Raw genomic sequence first — 15,949 nt, 5'->3', positions numbered from 1 at the left:
TACATAGGGGGGTGACTGGGGGACGACAAATATTTATCTTGCCTCTTGGCAACTGGGATGAAATTATGCCACTGCTCTGCAGTGTTGGGGTTCATGATTGTGTTGAGTGCCCATATTAGAGAGGCTACAGCCTTAGCCATTTGCCTCTGATCTTGTCATTGCACCACATTAAACTGATCATTGAGGCCACAACATGATACTATTGGTTCTGGGAGCTTGAACATCATCTGAATGACCTGAAAGTAACAATGAGAACAGGCTTGGTTTGTGGTCTACTGTTCATTTGGCCATCTGTTTTGAGATGCTGATAGATCCCAAAAGCAGATGAGAGGGTCTTGGGGAGGGAGTCCCATAATACAGGTAAGGTGGACACAACAGATTGGTGGTAAGTTTTTTAAATTTCCAATGAAAAGTTATATTAGGCTTTAGGTAATCTGCTACTACAGTCCTCATCAGATGCTGTTACCTTGATTGCTATTGCACAGCTTTAAAGATTTTACTCTAGGTAAATTATCACTACTGCTACACTAGGAGCAATTTCTATAGAGGAAGTTAGGAATATTTTGTGAATCTGTGATGGTCTACTCCCTTCTCACATACTGTCTATCTTAGACTTTATTGCATCCCTATTTAGTGTGTTGAGCTCTGGGGGTGGGGTCCCAATCAGTGAGCACACAGACACATGTTTGAAACTTTAGTTATTAATGATCATTAAGGCTGCAAAGACGTAGGCTGCATTAGATTCAAAGTGTTAGATTATAAGTGTAATTACAATTTAATAACTAAGACGCAGTTACGCTGGAGGAAAACTGAGGGAAAACATCCTCAAAGCCAGAACACCTTCTGACCAACATCAAGCAACATATTTATGTGAGTTTCCAAATTCACCATCTGCCGTTGTATGAATACCTAGGACTCTCCTTGCTGTACTCACTGCTTGGACATTGCAAGTACCCCCCTATCTGCGTGCTGCTCCTATTGATTGATCTTGTTGTTCATAAAATTTCTGACTGGATGGTCTCTGTAAATTGTAATTTTTCCCCTCATACTACAAAAAATCTTGTTTGTATTGCCTTTTTCCATTGCGTCACATATGTTCACCTTAATCATTCTTTTAATAACTAATTCCAGCACCCACTACTCACACACCTCTCTTTATATATCACTTTTGTAGCTGCACTAATACATTAGCAGCACTCTTCTTTTACCTGTATTTCTGAAAATTTAACTCCAGTTTTCATCTCACTTCTTACCTCGTCCACAGCATGAACACGCTTACTTCAAACACCCCCAATATTCAGTGCCCACATAATCCTCTGCTTTATCCATCTCTATCTTCCCCCTCTTGTCTTCTCCACTTGTTGTTCCCCCTTTTTTCTCTCATCACTCTGCTTTCCAACCCTCTGCTCCTTTCCCGGCCTTTCCTGTTCCTCCACTCTCAGCCACCTCCCTCCCTCCATGGTCTTGTTACCCCACCACTAAGCCCTATGCCCTCCTGGTTCTGCCTGTCACCTCCATGGCTGCCAAGAGAAATTCTGGGCCCAGGCACAACATGTTGGCCATGGCTGCACCCATTTGTGGGTGGGTCTAGCATGTGAGATGCACCCACTGATAGGAGCATGGCATAGCACCCAGCAACTGGGATTAAAGTAGTCACTACTGTATTAGAATGGCGGGGCAGTCCCATAATAGCTGCATTTTTATCTGGATGTACTGTATTTGGATGCTACAATGTAACACACAATAATTAAGGTGCTACAACTTTATTTTGTACATCTCTCATGTAAATAACACATAATCAAAATCTATTTGTTGACATAGAGATAGATGAATGAAGGACTTAATTTTGACATAACATCAGGTCATCTTATACACACACATTCCGCAGCACACACATCCTAACCCACTGCTCCATGCTTCTTCCTCACTATCTACCCCATCTGTGTCACCCCTGTCTGTCTGCCCCTCCCCTCCCCTTTAGAATGTAAGCTCTCATGAGCAGGGCCCTCGTCCTTCATGTGCTTCTCCTCCCCCTACGTATAGTATAATTTACTACTAACTCCCCACAACAGCAGCTAACACTTGGTTGCTTATGTCCTGCTGCTTGTGTTATGCAGCTATGTCTATAAACCATGTCCTTGTCCTGCCTTGTATTGTACGGCTAATAACTGTTTTTCTTGTGTGCTCATTTATGTAATGTAAGGCGCTGCGGAACCTTTGTGGCGCCATATAAATAAAGGATAATAATAATAATAATTTAAATATAATATTCTGAGTATACTAAACAGGACAGTGAATAGCTTTGTTCATGACCTCTTTTTAATAGTGGTATCCAGGACAAGCCTCCAATCATTTTCCACCAAAGGCCCCTATTGCAGTGCACAACCTTCACATTTTCCCATACTTTCCACCTACTTTACTTTCTTTTTCCTTCCCTGTAACTCTGTTCTTGGCAAACCCATCCTGCCACCATGGAGCACACAGTCAGGGCCGGCCTTCCCATTACGCCAAGTACGCAGCTGCGTACGGTGCCAAACTGTAAGGGCGCAGCCGGCATCATAATGCCGCTGCGCCACTTTTGGGGGAAGACTGCAGTCCCGGCTCCTGACTCAATGGGGAAGCTCGCCGAGGCCCTCCTGCTCCTATCACTACTCCCTCCACCAGCGCTCGCGTCCAAAACAAACTTTGCTGAAAATACCCGCCGGCGGCAGCCAGCGGGCCGTCCCCTATGCTCAATAAGGTTTGTTTTGGACGCGGCGCGCGTGATGACGTGATGCGCCGCTGGAGGGAGTAGCGATAGGAGCGGGTGGTCCCCGGCGGTGTGAAGTGGTGACAGGGCTGCGGGAGTCTGGATGTACAGGAAGGTGAATGGGGCAGAAGAAGATGGAGGCTGGGCCAGAGGAAGGTGATGAGGACTGGGGGGCAGAAGGTGACAGGTCATAGAGGCAGGTGAAGGGAGCAGAGGCTAATGAGGGAGGCTAGAGGCAGAGGAAGGTGATGGGGGCAGGAAGCAGAGGCAAGTGAAGCGGGCAGAGGATGATGAGAGGCAGAGGAAGAGGTGATGGGGTAGGAGGTGACAGTTGTAAGCAGAGGAAGGAAGCTGGGGCTGGAAGCAGATGAAGGAAGCTGGGGCAGAGGAAGGTGATGGGGCAGAAGATGAAGGAGGCTGGGGCAGAGGAAGGTGATGGGGGCTGGGGCAGAAGGTGATGGGCTGGAAGCAGAGGAAGGGGATGGTGCCTGGGGACAGAGGAAGGTGAAGGGTGCAGAGGAAGATGAGGGAGGCAGAGGAAGGTGATGGGGGCAGGAGGTGACAGGGGCTGGAAGCAGAGAAAGGTGATGGTTCCTGGTGATGGAGGAAGGTGATGGGGGCTGAGGACGGAGGAAGGTGACGGGAGGCTTCTGGGTTGAAGATGGTGATGAGAGGCTGAATTTGAGGAAGGTGATGTGGGGCTGACGACTAAAGATGGCTGGCTGCAGACACCATTCCTCTTACCCCTGAGGCATCCACAGCACTGTCATCAAGAAGACCTTGCTCAAAAGACAGAAGACAAGAACTACAGCCTGAGAGGCAGTGTGGTAAGTCATAGTGTATTTTCACTTTATTTAAAGGCTGGCATATATTTCAGTTATATATATATATAAAATCTATTCTGGTAAATAGGCGGCACTCCAGAGACCTCTACCTCCGTGAACAAACGTTTATGTTCAATGTTTCAGGGTTACATTCCCTTCATCAGGATACACACATGGGAAGGGAGGCAGGGGGCAAAACATGTTCTTGCACCTGGTCCCACCACTCTCTAGTTCCGACACTGGGGGGAGGCATGTATGTGGTATAATGCAATATAAAGGGCATTACATGTGTGGCATAAAGTATTATGGCATTACATGTGTGTGGCATAATACATTATAAAGGGCATTACATGTGTGTGGCATAATGTATTAGGGCATTACTGATGTCACCCCCTCCCTGTTACCAACTGCTGTTACTCTCTCCCTGCTGTCACCGTCTCTCTGTCACCCAGTGCTATCACCCTCTTTATGTCGTCACCCTCTCCCTGTCACCCACTGCTGTCACCCTCTCCATGTTGTCACCCTCTCCCTGTCGTCACCCACTGCTGTCACCCTCTCCCTGTTACCAACTGCTGTCACTCTCACCCTGCTCTCATCCTCTCCCTGTCACCAATTGCTGTCACCCTCTACCATTCGTCAATCATTGCTGTCACCCTCACCCACTGCTTTCACCCTCTCCATCACCCAGTGCTATCACCCTCTCCCTGTCGTCACCCTCTCCATCATCACCCTCCCTGTTAACCACTGATGTCACCCCCTCCCTGTTACCAACTACTGTCACTCTCTCCCTATCACCCAGTGCTGTCACCCTCTCCCTGTTGTCACCCAGTGCTGTCATCCTCTCACTGCCACCAAGTGCTGTCACCCACTCCCTGAATATGTATCTTTGGGTATAATTGTAGCTTAGCACACAGGGTGGTCCTGCTGTATAAGGACTCATACATATTCATGTGGGGCCTATGTGTTTTTTTTGCAAAGTATAAAAGCATAATTATTTTCACATGGGGGCTAATGTGGCTTTTTTTATGCATAGCCTATGAGGGTTATTCAATTAGATGCAGGGTTTCCCCCGTGACTAATTACCGTAAAAAAATCCCCACTGCACGGGGAAAGGCTGTGCAATTAAATAGCCTTTTTCTGTTGCCGAAAAATCTGGATTATTTCATAAGGGGCGCCAAAATTTATATCCGCTTACCAAAAAAATGAGGCTCGGGCCGGCCCTGCACACAGTGCACACATACCAATCATTGTGCAAGTTCTTCTGTAGTCATTGTATGAAGAGCTCAGTGATTCATAACTAGAGATGAGCGGGTACGGTTCCCTGAGAACCGAACCCACCCGAACTTAGGGAATCCGAGTCAGATCCGAGTCGACTCGGATTTTCCCGCCTGACTCGGATCTGAAAATGAAGCAAAACGTCATCATCCTGCTGTCGGATTCTCGCGGGTTTTGGATTCTATAAAGGTCCCGCGATCGCTGCCATTTTTCATTCCAACTGTGGAGAGTGAAGAGGGAGGGAGCTGGGAGCTGTGCTGTTATGCTGTGCATGTTACAGTTGTGTCTACAGTTGTGCTGCTTTGCTTAATGTCCACAGGGGCTGGCTGTTGTCCATATAGGGGCTGGCTGTTGTTGTGACTGAGGTTGTCCTGTCCATCCATAGGGCTGGCTGTTGTCCATATATAGGGGCTGGCTGGCTGTTGTCCTGTCCATAGGGGCTGACTGGTTGTAGTCCATAGGGGCTGGCTGTTGTCCATAGAGGCTGGCTGTTCTGCTGTGTTGTCCAGGGGTTGCTCTGTCCATAAGGGGTGCTCTTCACCTGCTGTGTAAAAAACACAAACAAACATTTTAAACGTAGGAGCACAGGGGTGCTGTGCTGCTGTCTGTCAAGGAGCTGCTGCCTCTTTCAGGGGTTCAATCCCAGTGTGATAAAAACAAACAAACAATTTTTTCTGTGTGCGTGTTAGCCACACTTGTCATCAAATGTAGGTGTGCAGGGGTGTTGTGCTGCTGTCTGTCAAGGGGCTGCTGCCTCTTTCAGGGGTTCACCCCCAGTGTGAAAAAAACAAACAAACATTTTTTTCTGTGTGCATGTTAGCCACACTTGTCATCAACGTAGGAGCGCAGGGGTGCTGTGCTGCTGTCTGTCAATGGGCTGCTGCTTCTTTCAGGGGTTTACCCCCAGTGTGAATTTTTTTTGTGTTTTATGTGCGTGTTAGCCTGCCACACACTACCAGTGTGAAAATAAAAACAATTTTCTGTGTGTGCGTGTTAGCCTGCCACACCACCAGTGTTCAAATAAAAACATTTATTTTCATGTGTGGTTGGTTGTGTGCATTAGCTGCAACTTAGCTACACTATAATTGCTTGGTGACACTGCTGTAAGACCAAAGTGAGTATGGAGGACAGTCACATGAACGGAGAGCAGGATCCATATACCAGTCTTGTAGCTGCTGGCAGCAGTCATGATGACGATGCAAGGCCATCAACGTCATCTATGAAGGCCGATGTACCAGGGCTTAAGTCAGGCCAAAGAGTCAGGGTAAAAAAACCTACTTTTATCCTGTTAAAGAAAAAAAAATTAAAGCTAAGTCAGCTTTAGAGAAACAAAAAATTGCCATTCACTACACTACACGAACTGGCAAGTTAAGGAAAAGGCCTTGGCCTTTATTATTTATGACTGGTGGTTCTAGTGGTGATTTAAGCCCCTCTGCTTGTAGGAGAGGTACCAAAACAATTAAAATTGTTAAGACTAGTAAGACACCGGAAACAACTGTGTGCTCCAAAAAAAAATCACAAATCCCTGAGGAGAGTCCAAGTGTGTCCGCGGTTGCCATGTGTGAGCCTGACCTTTTGGATCCTCCTTCCACCATTTGTGCGCCCTTTGCTAATGTGGGGATGAGCGGCACAAGTCAACATGCTGACGTCGAAATCGAGGATGCTTCTGTGGAATTGCACGAGGAGGATGAGGAGGATACTTACGTAATCAGCGATAACAAGAACAAGGATGATGAGGATGTTGATGAGAATGAGGATGTTGATGAGGATGTTGATGCCAAGGATGTTTGTGCAAAAACTGTAAATCAGACAACAGTTGTTGCCCATGGTGGGAAAAAATCCCATTGTTGCCATGCCTGGGCAAACGACCAACAAATCCACATCTCATGTGTGGAATAATTTCCACCCAAATCCGGACAACATTTGCCAAGCCATTTGTAACCATTGCCATGTAACAGTGAGTAGAGGTAAGGACCTTAACCATCTTGGAACCTTTTTCCTGTTATGTCACTTGCAGCGCATTCATCAAATTGGAAAGGGTATTGAACTTTGGGGACAAAAAAGCAAACAATCAGTCCAGTGTCCAGTGTCCCTTCTATCTGGATCCAAGCACCTGCAATATCCACCACCAACACCTGCATCATCATCAACATTCTCATTCATGATTGGAAGTAGTCCTGCATCCAATATCATAAGGACTGACTCCTCTCATATCCATTATTCCTCAGAAGGATCCTTGAGTGTTACGCCTGCTGCTGTTGCTATGAGTGGATCTTCATCCCAGAAGGGGCCAAGGAAGAAGAGTACTTTTTAGTAGTTCAAGAAGTTCAATCAAACAATTAAAAGTATAACGGAAAAAACCCTGGTGCACAGCGGATTACTGACGCCATAACAGCTATGCTGGTATTAGATGTGCGCCCAGTATCTGCCATTAATGCAGTGGGTTTTACACAGTTAATGGATGTTGTGTGTCCCCGCTACCATGTCCCTTCTAGATTCCACTTCTCTAGAATAGCAATTCCCAATCTGTACAAGGACATTAAAAAAACCTTATTAATGCCCTCCGAAATGCCATTTTGCCCACTGTCCACTTAACCACAGATATGTGGACAAGTGGGACAGGGCAAACTAAAGATTACATGACTGTGACAGCCCACTGGGTAGGTGTATTGCCTCCAACAGTGCAAACAGCAGCAGCAGCTAACAAATGCCAGCTCATTGAGAGGCATGCTACTCTGCGTATCACCAGTTTCAGTAAGAAGCATACCGCTGAGAACCTCTTAAAGTATCTCAGGGAAATCATTGCAAAATGGCTTACACCACTTCGACTCTCCTCGGGATTTGTGATTTCTGACAATGCCAGCAATATTGTGCAAGCTTTACATGTGGGCGAATTCAAACATCCCAAGTTTTGCTCACACAATGAATTTGGTGGTGCATCATTTTTTAAAAAATGACAGGGCATGCACGAGATGCTCCCGGTGGCCTGAAAGATTTCTGGACATTTTCGACATTCAGCAACTGTGTGCTGAAGATTGCAGCACCAGTAAGAAATGTTGAATTTGCCCTACCATCAGCTGAAGCAAGAGGTAGTAACTAGGTGGAATTCTATCCTCTATATGCTTCAGCGGATGGAGGAGCAGAAAAAGGCCATCAAAGGCTACACTATGGCCTATAGCATAGGGAGAGGAGCGGGAATGCACCTTAGTCAAGCGAGGAAGAGAATAATTTCTGTGTTGTGCAAGGTTCTCAAACCCTTTGAACTTTCCACACGTGAAGTCATGTCATTCCCCTAATCAGACTTTGCAAAAGCAGCTGGAGAAAGTGAAGGAGGAGCTGAAACAGAGTGATTCTGCTAAGTATGTCGGACTTGTAGATCATCCCTTCATTTGCTTCGACAAGATCCAAGGGTCGTCAATCTCTTGAAATCAGATCACTATATTTTGGCAACCATACTTGATCCTAAGTTTAAGTCATACCTTGTGTCTTTGTTTCTGATGGACATAAATCTGGAAAGATGCAAAGAGATGGTGGTGAAAAAATTGTCAGCTCAAGTGGAATGTGACATGGCAGCAAAACAAAATTTTCCTAAGAGACCCACTGCTGGCGGTGATGCAGATCAGTCAGCAAAATCTAATGACATCTGGTTGGGTCTGAAAGAACTGCCTACAATGAGTGACATGTCTATCGTGACTTTGTCTGATATGGGCACCATTCAGAGAATGGTGGATGACTATTTTAGGGATAGCATCCAAATAGGCATGTCAGTCAGTCCGTTTCACTACTGGCAGGAAAAAGAGGCAATTTGGAGTTACTTACACAAACTGGCTTTGCTGTACTTAAGTTGCCCACCCTCCAGTGAGGGTTTTCAGCACAGCCGGGAACCTTGTCAGTGATCGTCGTAGGAGGTTACTTCTCCAAATTGTGGAAAAGATGATGTTTATCAAAATGAATTACAAATTCCTCGAGGAAGACCTTTACCAGCACTTAAGTCCAAAAAATACAGAAGCGTCTGTTATGGTGGATTCCAGCGAGGACGAATTCATATTGTGTGAAGAAGAGGAGGATGCACACACAGATGGGGATGACGATGACGACATCTAATCTAATGTATTGTAAAGCCAGTTTGTGTATGGGATCATTGCCACCAATGTCCACTGTGCATTGGCAGCTTATTTTGTGGGGGGTCCATACAAACCAATAATTTCAGCCACAAGTGGCAGTTCCTGTAACTGAAGTGATTGGTTTGTTAAACTGTGAATGTTCTTTTTCACATATACAACATAAGGGTGGGTTGGAGGGCCCAAGGACAATTCCATCTTGTACCTTTTTCCTTTCCATTATGTGCTGGTTGGGGCATTGCTGCCTGACATTTTTAATGTTATGGTTTATGAATGTCCAGAAATTGTAATGGCCACAGACAGCATCTCCTGAATGCCCCTTTAATTTTTTTTTAAAGAAAATTCTGAACCAATTGCTGCTTGTTGTGTCAACTGATGGCACAAGTCGCACAACAGTGACATTCAGCCAAGGGTTCTCAGCCCTTAAGGCTGCTACACAGCCCAAAGGCCACATCCTGCTTCACGGCCTAAAGGCCACCATTCGTCACTCCTCACCAGCCCTCAAGGCTGTAATGGCCGCCACTTGACAAGAGTTCAAGGCCTCAAGTCTGGTTCCTTCCTAATCATAGCTCTGTTTTCCACTACTACTCAGCCCAGAGGCTGCATCAGCAATTAACTATCAACAATCAATTCTTCAGCCAGTGGCTGCACCAATTATCAAGTATCAACTATTCTTACTTCAGCCAGTGGCTGCACCAACTATCAACTATCAATTCTTACTTCAGCCAGTGATTGTATTAATTATCGACTATCAATTCTTCAATGCTCAAGGGGTACCCCAACCATCATCTTTGCATAGTCCTCAACTATAGTTATCACTCAGTTTTGAGCCAGCTAGCTGGATGCAACCTTTTGGCCCTTAACTAGATGAAAAAAATAAATATTGTGAGCTGTGAGGTGGTCAAAAGTGATTGGAAATGAGTGGAAATAAATGTTATTGAGGTTAATAATACTGTAGGAACAAAAACAGGCCCATTTTATGTGATTTTAGCTGTTTTTATGATTTTTAAGAAAAAAATCCAGATTCAAAACCAAAACCGAAAAACCAAACGCAGAGGTGAGGTTTTAGCAAAACCAATCCAGATCCAAAACCAGGGGAGATCCAGATCCAAAACCAAAACCAAAACACGGGGGTCAGCACACATTTCTAATTTGCTCTAATCCCTCTTTTACACTGAATTCCTGGATCCAACAGCTTGAAACCCGTTCACACCATTCTTGAAGATTTAAGCGACAGCTGTTACACCTTCTTTTCAGGCTTTAACATCTGATATTAGGAATATTATAGTACAAATAAAACTTTATGCCTTTCTTTAATGTCAGTGTAATAACCTTGGAATAATATAATTAAGGTAGAGATGAGCAGTTCGCAATTGCTTTGAATTCGAAGAACCCGCCCGAACTCCCGGTATCTGAGGCAATCCGAGTGGTGGCTTGGGTCTTCCTGCCTGACTCGGATTCCACTTCAAGTCAAAACGTCATCCTTGTGGCATCAGATTCTCATGGGTTTTGGATTCTATATAAGGCGCTGCGGACGTGAATCGGCGTAATTTCTCTGACAGGCACGCTGCTGTATGGTGAGCTGTACTCTGCTGTTTTATAGGCTGTGCTTTGTCCAGACTTAGTCACAAGGCTATGCTGCTCTTATTCAATGTATAATGTGTATAGGGGTGCATGCTGCTGTATGCTGCACAGTACTCTGCTGTATATAGGCTGTGCTGTGTCCAGACTCACATGTGGCTGCATTGCTCTTAGTCAGTGTGTATAGGGGGTATACGCTGCCTTATGCTGTGCTGTACTCTGCTGTATAAAGGCTGTGTTGTGTCCAGACTCACAAGTGGCTATGCTGCTCTTAGTGAGTGTGTATAGAGGGTCATACTGCTGTATGCTGCACTGTACTCTGCTGTAAATTGGCTGTGCTGTGTCCATCAGTAAAGACGTTCACGTGCATATATAAGCCCTGTAACTCCACACAGTTTGAATTGAGCTGCGACATCAAAAAATAAAAATAAAAAAATAGCTAGTTAATTTCTATTGTTTGTACTGTGTGGTGCGCTTTGTTCACGTGTATGTATAAACCCTCCTGTGACGCTACATTTTGAACCGAGCCGCAAAGTAAAAAACATACAGACCTATTTGTATTTTTTGGTGCGGTTCGCCCTAGTGTGCTTTGTTCACGTGCATATATAAGCACTGTGACTCCACGTAGTTTGAATTGAGCTGCGACCTCAAAAAATCGAAATAAAAAATAAATATATAAAGTTAAGTTCTATTGTTAGTACTGTTAGGTGCGCATTACCTTATTGCGCTTTGTTCACATGCATATATAATTCCTGTGACTCCACACAGAACCGAGCTTACAAATTTTAAAAAATAAAAAAATTCAGATCTATTGTTTGTACTGTTTGGTGCGCTTTATACTAGTGTGCTTTGTTCATGTGCATATATTAGCCCTGTGACTCCATGCAATGTGAGCTATGTTTGAAGTTGAACTGCCACATGTTTGTGCCGCCCACTGCTGTCGCTTAGTTTAGTCAGCCTGCTATTGTGAGGTGGTCAAAATTTACTTGAAATGAGTGGAATTTAACGTTATTGAGCAGGGGCGTTTCTAGAGAGGAGGGGTCCGTGTACAGTCTCCGACACAGGCCTCCTCCTCTCCATCTGGCAACCGGCAGCGCACTGAGCTGTGCGTGGCCAGCGCCAGAGTTATAGACTCTGGGCACTAGAGTGTGCCCAGAGACTATAGTGTATGCACAGGTACTGTAACTGGGAAAATGGCCGTGGCGGCCATTTTCCCTGTACTGCGCATGTGCAAACGAAGGGAAAATGGCAGCCGAAGCCATTTTCCAGTCGTTTTATAGTGCCGGACGCCGTGCCAACGTGGGACTCAGGAAAGGTAAGTATTATTATGGGTGCAGGGTGTGCAGTGCAGGGCCCCCCTGGACTCAGTGGCCCATGTTCCCCACACACCTGCACGCAGTATAGATACGCCCCTGTTATTGAGGTTAATAATACTCTAGAAAACCAAAAAAGCTCAAATTATGTGATTTAATGCTTTTTTTGGAATAAAATCCAAAACCAGTCACGGCAGTTTGGCAAAATCAGCTGATGAACTAGAACCAAAACCAAAACCAGCAAAATGGTCCAGCGCACATCTTTCATGTAAGGTGGTTGTTCACTGTACAGCAAGGTGCATCCAACATTCACAGTACAGACCTTGTTTGATTCCCAAGCATCTGTCTCTTTCTGTGCCTGCAATTAGTCTCATCAGGTAGCACCTCCCATTATATATATTCAGGTTGTGCAGTCCAGGAATCTTTCCTATTGATTCCCAAGCATCTCGCCTGCATTGATTAATTCCACCGTATTCTACCGTATTCAACAAAAGGACAAATTAATAATCAATTGGCCACAGAAGGAAGATTGATTCATCAGATGGTTTACAGCCCACAGCTGTACAAAAAATATGGATTTCTTTTTATTCTTATAGTTGTTAATGATTTTTATATGTTTTCTTCTGTGTCCGTTAGCATTGTCCTCTAAAGCTAAGTGGTCTCTGCAATTTATTCATTCTATTATTAAAACAGCTCTGGAAAGTACATTTTTCATTCTCACGTTATGCTTGTGTTAATTGTAAGGTCATTGTAATTAATTACACTGATGGTTGGCGAGGAGTATTTAAGATGAAGTTCATTTGCTGCACACTTCACTAATCAAAGCTTTATGAGTCACATTCGAGGGCTTGCTCTACATTATAACATTGTTGTAACGTGGTATAAGCTGTGTTGCTTTCAATATGTTTTTTTTTTTTCCTCTAGTGCACAAAATAGTTATTAGTCCGGAGCATTGTTGGCAAAGCTTCAGGTTTGCCAGCTCTCTCTCTGCACTAGTACCATTAACTTATTTCTGGCTTCAGGTTGCCTCCAGACCCAAGACAAACTCTCAACTCTTATAACTTGAAAGTTTTGAAAATGACAGCTGAGAAGCAATAAAATAATATTACATTGCAGCAAAAAGTGATGTAGGGGCCTGCTGTATTTATCAAGACAGAATCATGTAGAAATGTCTGATTTCAAACACTTAAGGCACGCTTGTGGTATCAGTGGTGAATGCAAGTATGCTGTCCTGGCATGAGTTTATTTTATAAGGAACACGGAAAAATGATTGCTGGTATATGCACCAATAAGAAATTATACTCTGCATTTGTTAACTAGACAAGTGGTTCTCAGACTCTGGGCCTGAGTCAGAGCCGAATGCTCTGACCAGAGCGCTCGCTCTGAATCAGTGCCCTCCTACCTGAAAATGGAGCGGCCTCCTGGCCGCTCGCATAGCTGTGGGTGACCACCCACAGCATATGCGAGCGGCCAAAAAGATGGTCGCGATGGTCAAGACCATCGCGACCATCGGGCTTGCGACGAGACCCTGCGGTAGGGTCTCGGTGCTGCAAGCCCATGAGTGATTTTGGCTCTATCAGAGCCAAAATCACTCCCACTGACATCATTACTGATGTCAGTGGGGCCAGCTTCAGACGGTAGGCGTTCCCATGGGCATGCCTCCGTCTGGCAGACACGCCCCCGGCACGCCCACCAAAGGGGGCGTGCTGTCACTCACCATCGACAGCACGCCCCCTTTGGTGCGAGACCCCGAGTCGCTCCCCGGGTCTCGCTCATGCGCACAACATCGACCCACTTGCGTGCGTCCTTTGCTCGTGAGCGGGTCTGAATGACCCCCACTGTTCTCAGGACCCCACACAGTTCACATTTTCTAGATCATCTAGCAGGTGCATTTTAAAAGATCCACAGGTGGAGCTTTTTAATTCTGTGAGGAGACCTGGAAAACATGCACTGTTTGGGGTCCTGAGGATGGAGTTTGAGAATCTGTGAACTAGACCCATGAAGAAAAATTTAAATTACTGTAAGTAGAGCACTTGTATTTTAAAGTTCTTATGCTGGGATCATCCAGCATGCCCGTCTGCGATATCCGCAAGTTAAAATGTCAGCACCATCGGGCAGTGTTTGGCCAGTCACTGCCAGCTGCGGCTGTCAGACAGACATTTCCCCTGTTCCTTCCAATGAAATGTCTCCTCCCCCGGGTGCGGAGCGCAGATATCGAGGTCAATACTCTGTGAGATGTCTCACAGTTTATGCCTGCGATGTCTGCAGGCTGACAGGCTGCCAGATAAAATGTCTGTCAGTCTGACAGGCATTTTATCTGGCAATGTATGCCCGGCATTACTCTTGACGAAAATGTATCCCATGATCAGCATTAGATATCATGTGACATGAACCAAAACTGTGTGTTTTTGGAAAGTCTGTGAAGAGCTATAGAATTATTTTGATTTCTGTATTAACCTCTGTCTAAAGGCTATCAAAAGTCTGTTGCTGTTTTAAATGTACAGTAGGAGTAGCACGTTTTCTTGAAAAAGAGAACACTAATCTATAGGAAGAGTTTTTGTGGAACATGATATTTAAAGTATATTCAAGGGAAAAAAGTGCATAATTAGAGCAGTGTTTCTTGGTTAGCAGTTGGCCACAAACCAACATTCTGGCAGGGGGTGATTGGGCGGCTTAAGTGGGCGTGCTGGCGCGATTGCATCAATGCAGCCCTGCCCCCCGCTTTATATTGCCAATATTATTGGCATTGTAAAGCAGGGGAAGGGCTACGATGACCTGATTCAGCGCGAATCGCGTATCATCGTCCCACTGGACCGCCCACTTTCACATACAGCCACAGAGGGGGGAGCATGGGGGGGAGGTGGCCATTCTGTGAGACTTGTCTACCCTTGCGGGAGGCTGTGAACAGCACCTGAATTTAGGGAGGCTCCCAGCTCATATTATGCCACACGAAAACTCCAATTCACATATGCCACAGTTCCCCCCTTGCTGTTGATGAAGCACATTGTGAGTGCCCCTGGGTGACCGCCTCTTCCTCCCTGTTTTTAATCAGGTGCTGCAAGCAGGAGATATTAAGGGGCAAACCAGATGAGCAGATTATGGAGAGCTTGTGCAGGCAAAACTTATACTGATGATAGAAAAAGTGGAGATGAATCGCGCTGAGTGTCACTAATAGTGAAGATGGACTATCCGATATAGATTAATAGATATTACACATGATAACATAAATACTGATACATTTGTTATTAATGTGATTAATTACGGCTTAGTTGAGATAATCAAGGATTATTTATTATAAAATACATATATTAAAAAACATTTTAAAAAGAAACAATTTGTAAATCCTCAATGGATAAATCTTGCAAGTGCAAGTTGTATTAGAAACACCAAATAGGTATTATATGAATAAAATCCTTCAGCAGTACAAGATGAAATGTAGGTATCCAAATATATATGAGATGATTGAATATAATGTCACTAATGAATGGGATCCGGGTTATTGTCCAGCTCTTAGTATAATTACCAGCCTCTGTTGGATCATCACGTCCTGAATGTAAAGGCAATATTGCAGTCGGCTTGGTTCCAAAGTGAGAAAGTCCGCTGGATAATGATTATAGATGCTGGTCCGGAAAAGATGATAATAGATCCAAGATGGAGTGCAGTCGATATTGGGGAACGCCAATTGCGTTTCGATGTGGAATCACCCACACCTTCGTCAGTAGCAGTATCCCCTTGGTGAGAAATGGTGACCTCAATGTGTAATTTTTGTACTGTTTCCCGAAATTGTCATATGCCCTATAATATACCAGTATTTTTATGTGAAATTAGTCCAATGCTGAATCAGAGCTGATTCCACATCGAAACGCGTTTGGCGTTCCCCAATATAGACTGCACTCCATCTTGGATCTATTATCATCTTTTCCGGACCGGCATCTACAACCATTATCCAGCGGACTTTCTCACTTTGGAACCACGCCGACTGCAATATTGCCTTTACATTCAGGACGTGATGATCCAACAGAGGCTGGTTATTATACTAAGAGCTGGACAATAACCCGGATCCCACTTTCATTAGTGACATTATAT

The sequence above is a fragment of the Taudactylus pleione genome, unplaced genomic scaffold (assembly GCF_031769625.1).
Source record: "Taudactylus pleione unplaced genomic scaffold, aTauple2 ptg000053l, whole genome shotgun sequence".
Taxonomy (NCBI): domain Eukaryota; kingdom Metazoa; phylum Chordata; class Amphibia; order Anura; family Myobatrachidae; genus Taudactylus; species Taudactylus pleione.
The sequence above is the reverse complement of the archived record's forward strand: the minus strand, read 5'-3'. Positions refer to the sequence as shown.